Here is a 13,028-nt window from a genome sequence, read left to right as displayed (position 1 = left end):
GAGTTCGAACCCCGGTACCAAAAAAAGAAGAAGAATCATGTGACAAGGAGGCAACTAGAAAGCAAATGAGTAATAATATCATTTCATTTTTACAAAAGTAAACCAGTCCTAACTACAGACCACTATAGGAGTTTGTTTCGGTCACAACAGTAATGTATAGTTCTCATGCCATGTTTCATAAAAAAAAAAAAATGCATGTGCTATTTCCAAACAGGAGTATGTCTAGAAACCTCTGGGCTATTTTAAAATCCAACAACTTGTATGCTGTATCCAAAAGCTCTCTCACATTATTGTTGTAGCTTTTAAGTCATTACTAACTTGCCTGAATCTTTCTTGAACCTATGAGTATGTAATACACGAATGTAAGAAATTTTACTTAATGGGGAAAATGTTATAAGAAAAAACAATCTATATTGTCACTATCCACATGGCATAGAGTCCAAAGCTGGGGAGAGTGGTGGGAGATGAAGAAAACTGAAAAACAACAAGAAAGAAAGACACATACCAAGACTATGCTTGAAAGCTGGGACCAGGTGGAGCCATAGCCTGTCAGGAGATAATGGCCAAGGTCTGCCTGGAGTCCAGTGTACTTTTTTTTTTGGTACCTGGGATCAAACTCAGGACCTTGTGGTTTCGAGGCAGGTAGTGGAACCACTGAGGCAAATCCCTGGCCCAGTCTTTATTTACAGCGTTAAGACACACAGGTAGAGAACGCAGGGTAATTAGTGCTACGTGCCCTATGTGGCCTGGGCTGATCCGGGAATCCACAGAAAGGGAACAAAGAAGGATACATAATGTAACTGTTTCCTGGGGCTGGGCATCCAGGCTCTACAATCTTAGTCTTAAGACTGTGTCTTTTTTACTTATCTAGTCTATGGAAGAGAAAGGGAGCAGGGAGGAGAAGAGCCATCTTCAGGCTCAGGCCACGGCACTTTATGAGTAAGATCAATCAGTGAAATGAGAAAAATTAACATTACTGAGGCAATTTAGGACATTAAAGAATTCTGTCTCCCTCATGCTACTCTCCAAATTGGTATCTGCTCAACCCAATGCACATCTCAGCTGCATTTTTTGGAGAAATTGACAAGTTGATCCTAAAATTCAAGATGGATCCAGGATGGCCAAAATAATCCTGAAAAAGGAGAAAGGTGGAGGCTTCACATTTCGTGATTTCAAACTTTACTACAAAGCTGCAATAGTAAAAGCATTTTGGTACTAGCTTAAGGACAGACACATAGATCAATGGAATAAACTTCAATGTTTAGACATAAAATCTTTAAAATTATGGTCAGCTGATTTTCAACAAAGGTACCCAGATAATTCAATGGAGGAAAGAACTGTCTGCAACAGATGGTGCTGAGATACATAGCTATGAACGTGCATAAAAACAAAGCTGAGCCCATGCCTATAATCCCAGCTGCTTGGGAGGTTGAGGCAGAAGAATGGCAAGTTCAAAACCTACTTGAACAGCTCAGTGAGACTTTGTCTCAGGAGTAATTTAAAGGGTTAGGGAGGGCTGGGGATTTAGCTCAGTGGCACCATGCCTGCCTCAAAAGCACAAGGTCTTGCATTTGATCCCTAGTACCAAAATTAAAAAAAAAAAAAAGGGTTAGGGATGTAGTTCAGTGCTCCCTAGGTTCAATCCGCAGTACCTCTACACACTTACACACACAGTTGGACCCTACTTTACAACATAACTCAAAATGGACTGTTAGACTTAAATATAAGAACTAAATCTATTTTTTAATTTGTTTTGTTTTCTTGAGACAGGGTCTCACTATGTAGTCCAGGCTGGTCCTGAACTCACTATGGAGTCTAGGCTAGCCTTGAACTTGCATCTATCCTCCTGCCACAGCCTCACAAATGCTGGGATTACAGGCATGCACCACCATGCCCAGATAGCTACTTTTTAAATTCTTAGAAAAAGATAGGAATAAATCTTTGTGACCTTGGGTTAGTCAAAGCCTTAGCTGTAACATCAAAAACAAGAGCAACAGAAGAACAAATTGACAAATTAGACTTCGGCAAAATTAAAAATTTTGGGGCCGGGGATTTAGCTCAGTGGTTTTGCCGCCTGCTGTGCAAGCACAAGGACCTGAGTTCAATCCCCGGTACCAAAAAAAAAAACAACCCCCCAAAAAACCAAAAATTAAAAATTTTGTTCTTCAAAGAACACCATCTAGAAAGTGAAATGACAATCCACAGAATGGAGGAAATTACATATATGCAAATCACACATCTGATTAGAGACTTGTATTTAATATACAAAGAATGCTTAAAACTTAATACAAAGATAACTCAATTTTAATACAAGTGAAGGATCTGAATAGACATTTCTCTAAACAAGATATATAATCCAGGTATGGTGTCTCATGCCTATAATTCCAGCACTGGGAGGCTGAGGCAACAGGATTGCAGCAAGTTCAAGGCCACCTAGACTACATATGAGTTGAAGGCCAGTTTGAACTAAATATTGAGACCCTGTCTCAAAAAACAAAAAAGGAAATAATAAGATATACAAATGACTAATAAATACATGAAAAGATGCTTAACACCATTAGTCATCAGGGAACTGCAAATCAAAACCACTTCAAATCCACTAAGATATCTATAATAAAAAGAAAAATAGGGGCCAGGGATTTAGCTCAGTGGTTCTGCTGCCTGCCTTGAAAGCGCAAGGTCCCAAGTTCAATCCCTGGTACCAAAAAAAAAAAAAAAGGAAGTACAAGCATTGATAAGGATATGGACGAAATGATGGGAATATAAAATTTGCTTCTTCCTCAAATTGTTAAAACGTTGGGTTAATATATGTTCTAGCTCCACTTCTAAGACCTATGAAAACCAAAACCAGATTTGCACAGAAAAACTTGCAAATGACGTCTTAGTGCAACATTGCTCATAACAGCCAAAAATGAAAACAACTTAAATTTCTATCAGTTGATGAATGTATAAATTAAATGTAGTATACCCATAGAATGCAATTTTTTGTGTTGTTTTTGTTTTGCTTTTTTTTGGTACCGGGGAATAGAACTCAGGACCTTGTGCTCGTGAGGCAGGCGCCGGAACCACCTGCCTCGCAAGCACAAGGTCCGGAGTTCAATCACCGGTACCAAAAAAAAAAAATCCCCAGCCCTTTTGTTTTGCTTTTTAAGACAGGGTCTCACCATTTAGTTCAGGCTGGCCTTGAACTCATTTTGTGGCCCTGATTGGGAATGAACTCATGGTGATCCTCCTGCCTCAGCCTCCCAAGTTCTGGGATTACAGCTGGATAGGACGTTATTTGATTACAGAAAGGACTTAAATATATACAACATAGATAAACCTAGAAAACATTATGCTAAATAAAACAAAAGGAGGGTCGGGGATTTAGCTCAGTGGTTTCGCCGCCTGCTTCGAATGACCCGAGCAATGACCCGAGTTTGATCCCGGGACCAAAAAACAAACAAACAAAAAAACCCAAAAAAACCCCCAAAAGCCTACAGAGTATATAATTCTATATAAAATATCCAAACTAGATAAATCCACAGAGATTGAAAGTAGATTAGAGGTTGCCATAGGTAGGGGGAGGAAGGAAGTGGCACACTGTTCTGGAACTAGATGATATGGTAGTTACACAACTTTGTGAACACTAAAAATCACTGTCCTGGGCTGGAGACGAAGCTGAGTGGTAACATGTGTGCCTAGAGCATGTGCACTCCTGTGTTTGATCCCAAGCACTACCAAGGAAAAACAAAACCCACTAAATTGTATGAGTTTCTTTTCACCGGTGCTAGAGTCAAACCCAGTCCTTGCACATGCTAGGCAAACACTCTACCACTCAGTTACATCACCAGCCCCAAACTGTACATGTCAGAGGGTGAATTTTGTGGTGTGGAGCCAAGGCACAACCATGAAACATTTAACAAAAAGAGAATCTACTTCTCAGTCTCAATCCCAGAAATACAGATGACACAAATAAAATGGAAATTTATTATAAACAGTAAAATGATCTTTTGTTTATTTTGCTCTTCATATCCTCTGATCAGCCTCATCCTAAAGTTCATATGTACGTTATAAAAAAGTAGCTTAGTCAGCTATGATAGTGAACGCCTGTAATGCCAGCACTTGGGAAGCTGAGGCAAGAGGATCACCCTGAGTTCCAGGCCTACCTGGTCTACATAGTGAGCTCAAGGCCAGCCTGAACTACATAGCGAGACCCTGTCTCAAAAACCACATACAGGGCCAGGGAGTTAGCTCAGTGGCGCTGTGCCTGCCTGGCAAGCGCAAGGTCCTGAGTTTGATCCCTGGTACCAAAAAACAAAACAAAACCCAAAAAACCAAACAAACACACACACACACACAGTATAAGAAAGCAACTGCATGGCTGGAGGCTGGGGCTTGGACAAAGCACTTGCCTAGCATATGCAAGCCCCTAGGTCCAATCCCCAGTACCACTGAAAACAAAAAATAAAAATAATAATTTAAAAAAGCAACCAAAACAAGCAACAATTCCTTTTATAATTTTTCTTAAGTAAATATGAAAATCTTCATCTAACTTAAATAAAATTCTTGTGGCTCAAAAATCAATCTTAAGGGACAGGGATTTAACTCAGTGGTTCAGCACCTGCCCTGCAAGCACAAGGTCTTGAGTTTGATCCCTGGTACCAAAAAAAAAAAAATCAATCTTAAAATTAATCACCAAATGAAGGAGAAAAAAGGAACAGAACAGATTTCTTAAACAATTAATTATTCAGATGCTTAAAGAAATGTGCTTCCAGTCAGGTGTGGTGGCACATAAACCCTGTAATCCCAGCATCCTGGGAGACTGAGGCAGGAGGTTCACAAATTCAAACCCAGCCAGTAATTTACTGAAATCTTATGCCAAGAAATAAAGGGCTGGGGATGTAGCTCAGTGAGAAGGCTTTGGGTTCATACACCAAGACCAATTTAAAAAAAAAAAGGCTAGGGATACAGCTCAGTGCAAAAGCAACCCCCTACCACAAAAACGAAAAGAAAAAGAAATGTGTTTCTGTTATTTCAGTCTCTATATCACTAGTAAATTTAAACATAATTAAAACATGTATTTGACCACCTAAAATCCATCAGGAGGATATTACTATACTTTATCTTAAAATTTAACTCTGCAATGAGGCCTGGGGTTTAGCTCAATGGCACTGTGCCTGCCTCACAAGCACAAGGTCCTGAGTTTGATCCCCAGTACTAAAAAAAAAAAAAAAAAATTTAACTCTGCAAAGAACATCAGTTTAGAGATTTTTTTTTTGGTACCGGGGATCGAACTTGGGACCCTGTGCTTTTGAGACAGGCGGCAGAACCACTGAGCTAAATCCTCAGCCCCCTAGAGAATTCTAATAGATCTATATTCATTTGAAAGACCTTACCCTCCAATGCCTAGTGTCCCATTTTTGGAATGCCCTTAACAATGGAATATAAAATTTTTTTCTCTTCAAATTCTTGTTCCTTGAATTTTTTGAGGTAATATATATGAACTGGATGCAAAAATTCAGAAAATTACAAGCTGGGTATGGTGGCACACCCCTGTAATCGCAGCACTTGGGAGGCTGAGGCAGGAGGATCACTGCAAGTTCCAGGCCAACCTGAACTACAAAGCAAGACACTGTCTCAAAAAAACAAAACAAACAAAAAATTGCAATCTATGGCATAAATGGGTTAAATGCAGCTGCTTTAAAACTGGACAGTATACTGTATTTGACTTATATTACTTAAAAATTATTTGTACATAGAAATATAATAAAATAGAAGGAAATATGATGATTGCTTGTTGGGACAGCAAGATTATGGGTGACTTCTAACCACTCATTAAGTTTAAAAACATGTTAAATAATATTATATAAAATTTATGGATATATGTACAAATAGTAACAGCATAGAAACACATAGAATAACTAAGTAACTTCAAGAAATGTAGGAGCCAGGAATGTAGTACAATAGTGCTGCACATGCCTGACCAGTATAAGGTCCTGAGTTCAATTCCCCGTACAGCCCACATCCCCAAAAATATAAAGAAGTACCAGGGCCGGGGATTTAGCTCAGTGGTTCCGCAGCCTGCCTTGCAAGAGCAAGGACCCGAGTTCGATCCCCAGTACCAAAAAAAAAAAGAAGTACCAATTGGGGCTTTGATATTTATTTTTTTTTTAAATCTGAAACAAGTTGGGTGTAATGGAGTACACCTGTAATCCCAGCACTCGGGAGGCTGAGGCAGGAGGATTGCTGCAAATCTGAGGCCAGCCTGGACTACATGGTGAGTTTAAGGCCACCCTAAACTACCCAGCAAGATCCCACATCAAAATTATAAAAAAATTAAAGTGAGAAAATGCAGAGGACCGTAATATTGATTATGCCCAAAGCAGGCTGTAGAGTTAACCCCTCAATTGGCTTGTTTTGAGAAGTGAATCTGACTGACGCCTATGTGCCAAGATCAGAGTAACTTGCAGCCAAATTCCGTTCCCACAACTAAAACCTTCAGACTAAAAGGACAATGTTCCTTCTAATTACAGTCTAATGTTCCAATCACAATCATATATTTTGTCTATTCTGTTCCTAATTTGAGAATGCTTTGTTTTGTCCTTTATAAGCCTTGTTTACATTCATTTCCATAGAAACTACACATTGCCTTTCACCCAATTGATTGCCAATAAAAGTCAGTGCCCGGAACTGTCCATCACCTTTGTCAGTTGCACCAGCATTGGTTGTCCTGGCACCCCGCTTTCTCTCCTAGTTCTGTCTCTTAGTGTATTTTTTTCTCAGGCCTGCATCACACACTGGGCAGGTTGGGACTAGAGACACTGCAGGAATCTCTGGCAATTGGTGCCCAACATGGGGTCTCAAATCACGAGCAATCACCTGCTCAGTGAGGCTACTCTGAATAAAAAGGAAAAAAGAAAAAGAAAAGAATCCACGATGCAGTGCACTTTACATCAAGGTCAAGGACAAGCACAAAATCCCAGAAAAAAAGAGGTAGGTGCTTCAGATACAAGAAGGTATCTGAAGGTATCAGCTGGGACTAAAACACGGGGTAATCATTTTCAGCCCAAGCTGGCCTGCAGTGTTGAAATAAATGCTGCAAGAAATAATTCATTTTTTGGCCCAAGCTAGCCTGAAGTGTTGAAATAAATGCTGCAAGAAATAATTCACTTTTGGCCCAAGCTGGCCTGCAGTGTTGAAATAAATGTGGCAAAAAATAATTAAATATAAATATAATTGTCGTTTTTCACAAACTTTAACTTTAAATATGGAACTTGGGGAACATGTTAAAAGTAACATCCAGACAGCTCAACAAAGAAGAGTTATCTCCCTTGAGACTTTAACTGAGACCTTGATGACTTGGAGCCTTGTGTGCTCTGTTTTGCGGCCCGAACACAAGCCTGGGAGCTGCTCAAGCTTCTGCTCTGCAGCTCAGCTGCTGGTGAGAACTGCTCAGCTTCAGTTTTAGAACAACTGTTTGCCAAATCTGCTGTCTTTCACCCTGCGGACTTGCCTCTCTCAGAAAATGTGACATTGTTACAGGCAAACCCCAGGGCTTCCCCTCTGAAGGAGGTTGAGCTGCCTCCCCCTCTGCTTCAGTTGCTAAGAAAGCATGAGAACTACTTGGGTTTAGTGCACTGGGAAGTGCCATGGTCACACACAGAAAAAAATCAAAACCTGCACACAGCTTGGAAAGAACTAAAATGAGAAAATAAGTAATGAATTGAAAACGGCTAAGAAAGTTCTGAAGAGCATTAAGCAAAATAGTGAGAAAAAAACACTCCTGGCTTTAAGAGCCAAGGCCAGTGCTATGTTATCAACCTGATGCTGCCTGCTAAGGTCTGGAATCCAAAACAAAGGCAGAGAAACTGCAACTGTGCTCTACCAGACATCAAGAGATTTTAGAAGAGAAATCAAGCTACAAATTTTAACTAATTGATAAATGTATCCTAGGGCCAGGGATTTACCTCAGTGGCACCATGCCTCTCCCAAGCACAAGGTTATGAGTTCAATCCCTGGTACCAAAACCACACAAAAAACAACAAACAAAAAAAGAAATGTATCTTTGTTTTTATTTGAGTTGATGTTTAATTGGTATGCTTAAAGTATTTCTTGTGCATTGCAAATTCTTGAATTTTAATTATAGGATTAACATGCTCTTTTTGGTACTTTGTTGATGAAGAACTCAAGGTTACTACTGTTCTACTGGCAGCCAGTCAAATTTTAAAATATAACAATCTGAGAACAGAAGAAAAAAAAAAGATACCTTTGAAAATTTTAACAGCTGAAGACAAGTTTGATATAAAAGGTTTATAATAAGTGAGACAGAGGAAAAATATTAAGAAGGCTATAAGTAAAAGAGATACACTGTTGGGCTGGGGATTTAGCTCAGCGGTTTCACTGCCTGCTGCCCAAGCTCAAGGACCTGAATTCGATCCCCGGTACCAAAAAAAAAAAAAGATATACTGTTGACATGAAAGGATTTTGTATGTTAGTCTTGTTAGAAGGATAAAGAGAGATATACAAGACCAGAAGGCCTAGGTACGTTGAGAAGGTGTGTGGAAGTGATTTATCAAGGAAATATGTATGTTTGCTTGCTGGTTTCAAGTTTGTTATAAAAGGTTTGCATTTACAGGCATAAAGAGGTTTCATTCTTTCCAAGTTCTACAAGAGATCTCTGTTAATTGACTTACAAAAAGTTTTGACTAGTCTTGCAATTATAAACCTAAAAATTACAAAAGGATATTATAATGCAATTAGGCTAAATATATTTGAGTGCACTCTAGTTTGACAAATTGTCTTATATGTTTGTTTGTCCAACTGTTAGCTATTTTGCTTAAGCTCAACATTTTTTTCCTTTAAAGAAAAATTTTTAGAAAGATATTTGCTTATAATTTAAATTGGCTTATAGATAAAGGTTATTTCTTGTTTGTTTTTTTTTTCTTTTCTGAGAATCAAACTCAGATCCTTGCCCTTGGGAGCCAGGCGGGGGAACCACTGAGCTAAATCGCTGGCCCAGATAAAGGTTATTTGAGTTAAAGGCATGCTTTTTTTCCCCCTGGTTGCTAACAGGTTAAAATGATGTAATGCATATTGTTGTCTAAATATAATCACTCCAAAACTTTAATTGGTTACAAATAATGTATTAATTGTTACAATCTGGTTTTTATAGGTTATTAAATAAGCTTTGTCAAAGTAATTAATGAAGACCCTTAGGTATGGAGAGACTGCTAAACAGGACTCCCTTTGGTGAACAAAGGAGTGGTCGCACGGAAATATTTTCCAGTCTGCTCTCTAGGAGGACGGACCTCAACAGTTTCCATACTCTTACAACAGACTAACCCCATAGTTTGCACAGCCTTACAAAAGACTTACAGTAATATTATTTAAATATGCTATTGTAATATGTTTATATTGGTTGTCAGCAAAGGGTTAAGTTCTAAATATGTTATTGTGGTATGTTTACACTGGACATCTTCAAAAGATTAAATTTTCTGTGGGAAAAACAAGGTTTTATTGATAAGATGCTTTTGGTACCACACTAAATTAAAGGGGACAAGGTTTTATACATATAATTGTGATATTGTTAATTTTTTGATGTACTAAATGTATTCAATCTTTCTGCCTGTACAGATTTTCTAATATATTGTTTATGGTAATAACCTCCTTTTGATTCAAGTATTTGCCTTTCTCTTACACTCCAGCTACTTATAATAACAGGTACATTATCTTATCAAGTGATAACAATTTAGATGAGAAATTTTTGTGTTTTTGGAGAATGAGTACATTTAACAATGGCTATTTTATATTAAGATGGATATTTAAGTGTGTTATAAGCTTAATGTCATCATGATTGTCATGCTAAAATATTATGTATGGCTCTTGATTTGAAGCTTTTTTTCTGTTAACATTTTATAGCAATTCAACTGCTAGAACAACTGTGATTGATAATAATAGTCTTCTAACTATATTTTATATTTCAAGGTGCTTAACATCCAGGTAAAATTATATTAGTTAAGTTCACTACTCCTATTGCAATGCTAATGTTATTGATCTTCTCTTCTGGGTGTTCAACAACTAAGGTTTAGAGACCAGAACTTAAAAAGGTAACTGGGCTAAGAAGACAGCCAATATTTTGGCCCTGGCCCTTCAAGGTCTACAAATAACCCAGGACATGAGAGCACCTTTTCTACAAGATTCTACAACTTTGGTAAATCACCCAACCTCCTGAGCAGGGAGACTTTTGGACACCAAAATGATAAGAATCAACAGTGTGCCAAAGTCACTTGTAGTGCTGTCACTTGTAGGGGAAAATCTCCCATGCTTTCACAGAAAGTAACATGGTCAAGCAAGGTTGTGATGCATCCTGATGGCTGACACTGACAGGAGCTGAAAAGCTCTATACAAGGTTCAAAGTAATACCTGTGGAGACTTAATTGACCTTGATAGACATTAAGAGGTTAATTTTAATTAATATAGGTCTCACTTTAACTTGGTCTTCAACACCCAGTAGAAAAGTATAATCCAAAGATATATGAAGTCAAGACAATAGCAATAAAACTACATATAAGAAGGGGCTCCAATTGCTGACCCCTATTGGCAGTTTCCAACTACACTGGGGACTCACCCCTGTTGTGGGTCAATAGAAAAAAGTTTGGTAAAATCTACAGACCTCAACAAGAGCTTTAAAATTTTTTAGCTAAAATTTTTTTTCAAAATTGTTAAATTTTCAGTCTTTTTACCGCTAAAATTAAAAGAAAAATTATGACAAAATATCAGACTAATGGCTTGTCCAAGTGCAGTGGTGTTTACAACTAACTGATCACAACCAGTTAGATAACCTTCATTAATGAAAGGGTCTAAGAGCCAGCAGGTTACAATCACTATTTTAGTCCTTTAAAAACAGTTTCTAAACATGGCTCTTTCCCCAACCTGCTTTTTTATTTTAGTACTTATACTTTGACTATACATGCTCTAATTTCTTAAATTTGTTTATTCTTGCCTATAAGCTGCCAAACTCCAAGTGATCATATAGATAAAATCAACAACAAATGTGCTAGATGTTTTTACCAAAATCCACCAGATTGACTTTATATAGTGAGTTTATAATTGCTAAATTACAACACGATTTTTATTTAAGCCCTATTTAATTAGCTCCCTGAAGAGAACCCCTAACTGTGGTCTTCCCAACATCAACCCTTCTCAGCTTGAAGCAGTTGGATTGAAACTATGCCCTTTCTCCCCTAACCACATGTGGAGATGCTCTTTATAAACGAAATTATTATAGACAGCTAAGTCAGTTAGACACATTACAAGTCTTTGTGGCAGAGGTCCACTGGATAACTCACGGGACAAGGCACTGTTGGACGCACTCACCTTTCTCTAAAAGCACAATTACATAAACAAAAAGGGGGGGATACAGCTACCCCCACAAGCTCAATTACTTTCATTTTAAATTTTTTAGATCCACTTATGGAAAGTAAATATATACAAAGATAGATCTACAGACATGTCCTAGACACTAGTGCTGTCAAAGTATGTCCTAACTAGGGCTGGGGATTTAGCCTGCCTCACAAGCACAAGGTCCTGAGTTCAATCCCCAGTACCAAAAAAACCCCCCAAAACAAACAAAAAACACTCTGTGACAAAGTATGTCCTAACTAAAAGGTAAATGACTCAATACAATTAATAACATAGGGGCCAGGGTATGCTTATTTTTTAACAAAATAAAAAGATGCTGTGGCCATCATCCCAGAATGTACCACAATGGACCAAGATGGATTCACTGCAAGCAGCATGATGTGACACCCCTGCTGAAAGCCACTCAAAGGCTGCCCTGGGACCTGCAAAGATCACCAACAAACCTGATGCACCTGCCATCTTCAAACAGAGAAGGGGGAGATGTAGAGCACCATAATATTGAATATGCCCAAAGCAGACTGCAAAACGTTAAACCCACAATTGGCTTGTTTTGAGAAGTGAGTCTGGCTGAAGCCTATGTGCCAAAATCAGAGAAACCTGCACCCAAATTCCGTTCCCACAACTAAAACCTTCAGACTAGAAAGATAATGTTCTAATTACAATCATATATTTTTTCTATTCTGTTCCTAATTTGAGAATGCATTGTTTTGTCCTTTATGAGCCTTGTTTATATTAATTTCCATAGAAACCACATGTTGCCTTTAGCCCAAACTGATTGCCAGTAAGTCAGTGCCTGGAACTGCCCAGTGCCTTTGTTGGTTGCACTGGCATTGGCTGTCCTGGCACCCCACTTTCTCTCCTAGTTCTGTCTCTTAGTGTATGTTTTTCTCAGGCCTGCATTGCACACCGGGCAGGTGGGGACTAGAGAGATACTGCAGGAATCTCTGGCAAAAAAATCTGAAACAAATGTGGCAAATTTAAAAATTGACAGAACTAAATAAAAAGATGTACATATTTTCTGTAGTCTTTTAGTATGCTTAAAATATTTATAACTAAATATTTATCCTGCCAGATATGATGGCACATGCCTGTAATCCCAGCACTTGGGGGCTATAGCAGGAGGATCCCCGTGTGTTGGAGGCCAGCCTGGGCTACATGGTGAGTTCAAAGCCAGCCTGGACTATGTAGCTAGACCCTATCTCAATAAATAAACAAACAAACAAATAAATAAAATTTTCCTAAAAATTCAAATATAAGTAATATTTGCCTAGATACCTTTTTTTTTTTTTTTGGGTACCAGGGATCGAACTCGGGACCTTGTGCTTGTGGGGCAGGCAGCAGAACCACTGAGCTAAATCGCCGGTCCCCTAGATACTTTATGACTCAGCTTAAAATATTAAGATGAGATTGATGGAATCCATTAAATTGTTTAAAACCCACATATCACTATCATTAAATTTCCACAGGTTCTAAAAGTACATGGGTTCGCCAGGGATTTAGCTCAGAGGTTCCGCTGCCTGCCTTGCAAGCGCAAGGACCCGAGTTCAATCCCCAGTACCAAAAATAAATAAATGTACATAGGTTCATTAAGAAAAAAAATCCAAGAGGGCCAGGGATTTAGCTCA

The 13,028-nt window shown here is 38.4% G+C and overlaps 1 protein-coding gene across 3 annotated transcripts in view; it reads right to left on the bottom strand.

The window, feature by feature from the left end:
* The window catches only part of Bag4 (BAG cochaperone 4), a 50,564-nt gene that overhangs the window by 17,389 nt on the left and 20,147 nt on the right, over positions 1–13,028 (bottom strand). The window lies entirely within an intron of this gene.

The sequence above is a fragment of the Heterocephalus glaber genome, unplaced genomic scaffold, assembly GCF_053883595.1.
Source record: "Heterocephalus glaber isolate CG9 unplaced genomic scaffold, H.glaber_assembly_v1.0 deba00001461, whole genome shotgun sequence".
Taxonomy (NCBI): Eukaryota; Metazoa; Chordata; class Mammalia; order Rodentia; family Bathyergidae; genus Heterocephalus; species Heterocephalus glaber.
This window is presented reverse-complemented; position numbering and strand designations above follow the sequence as displayed.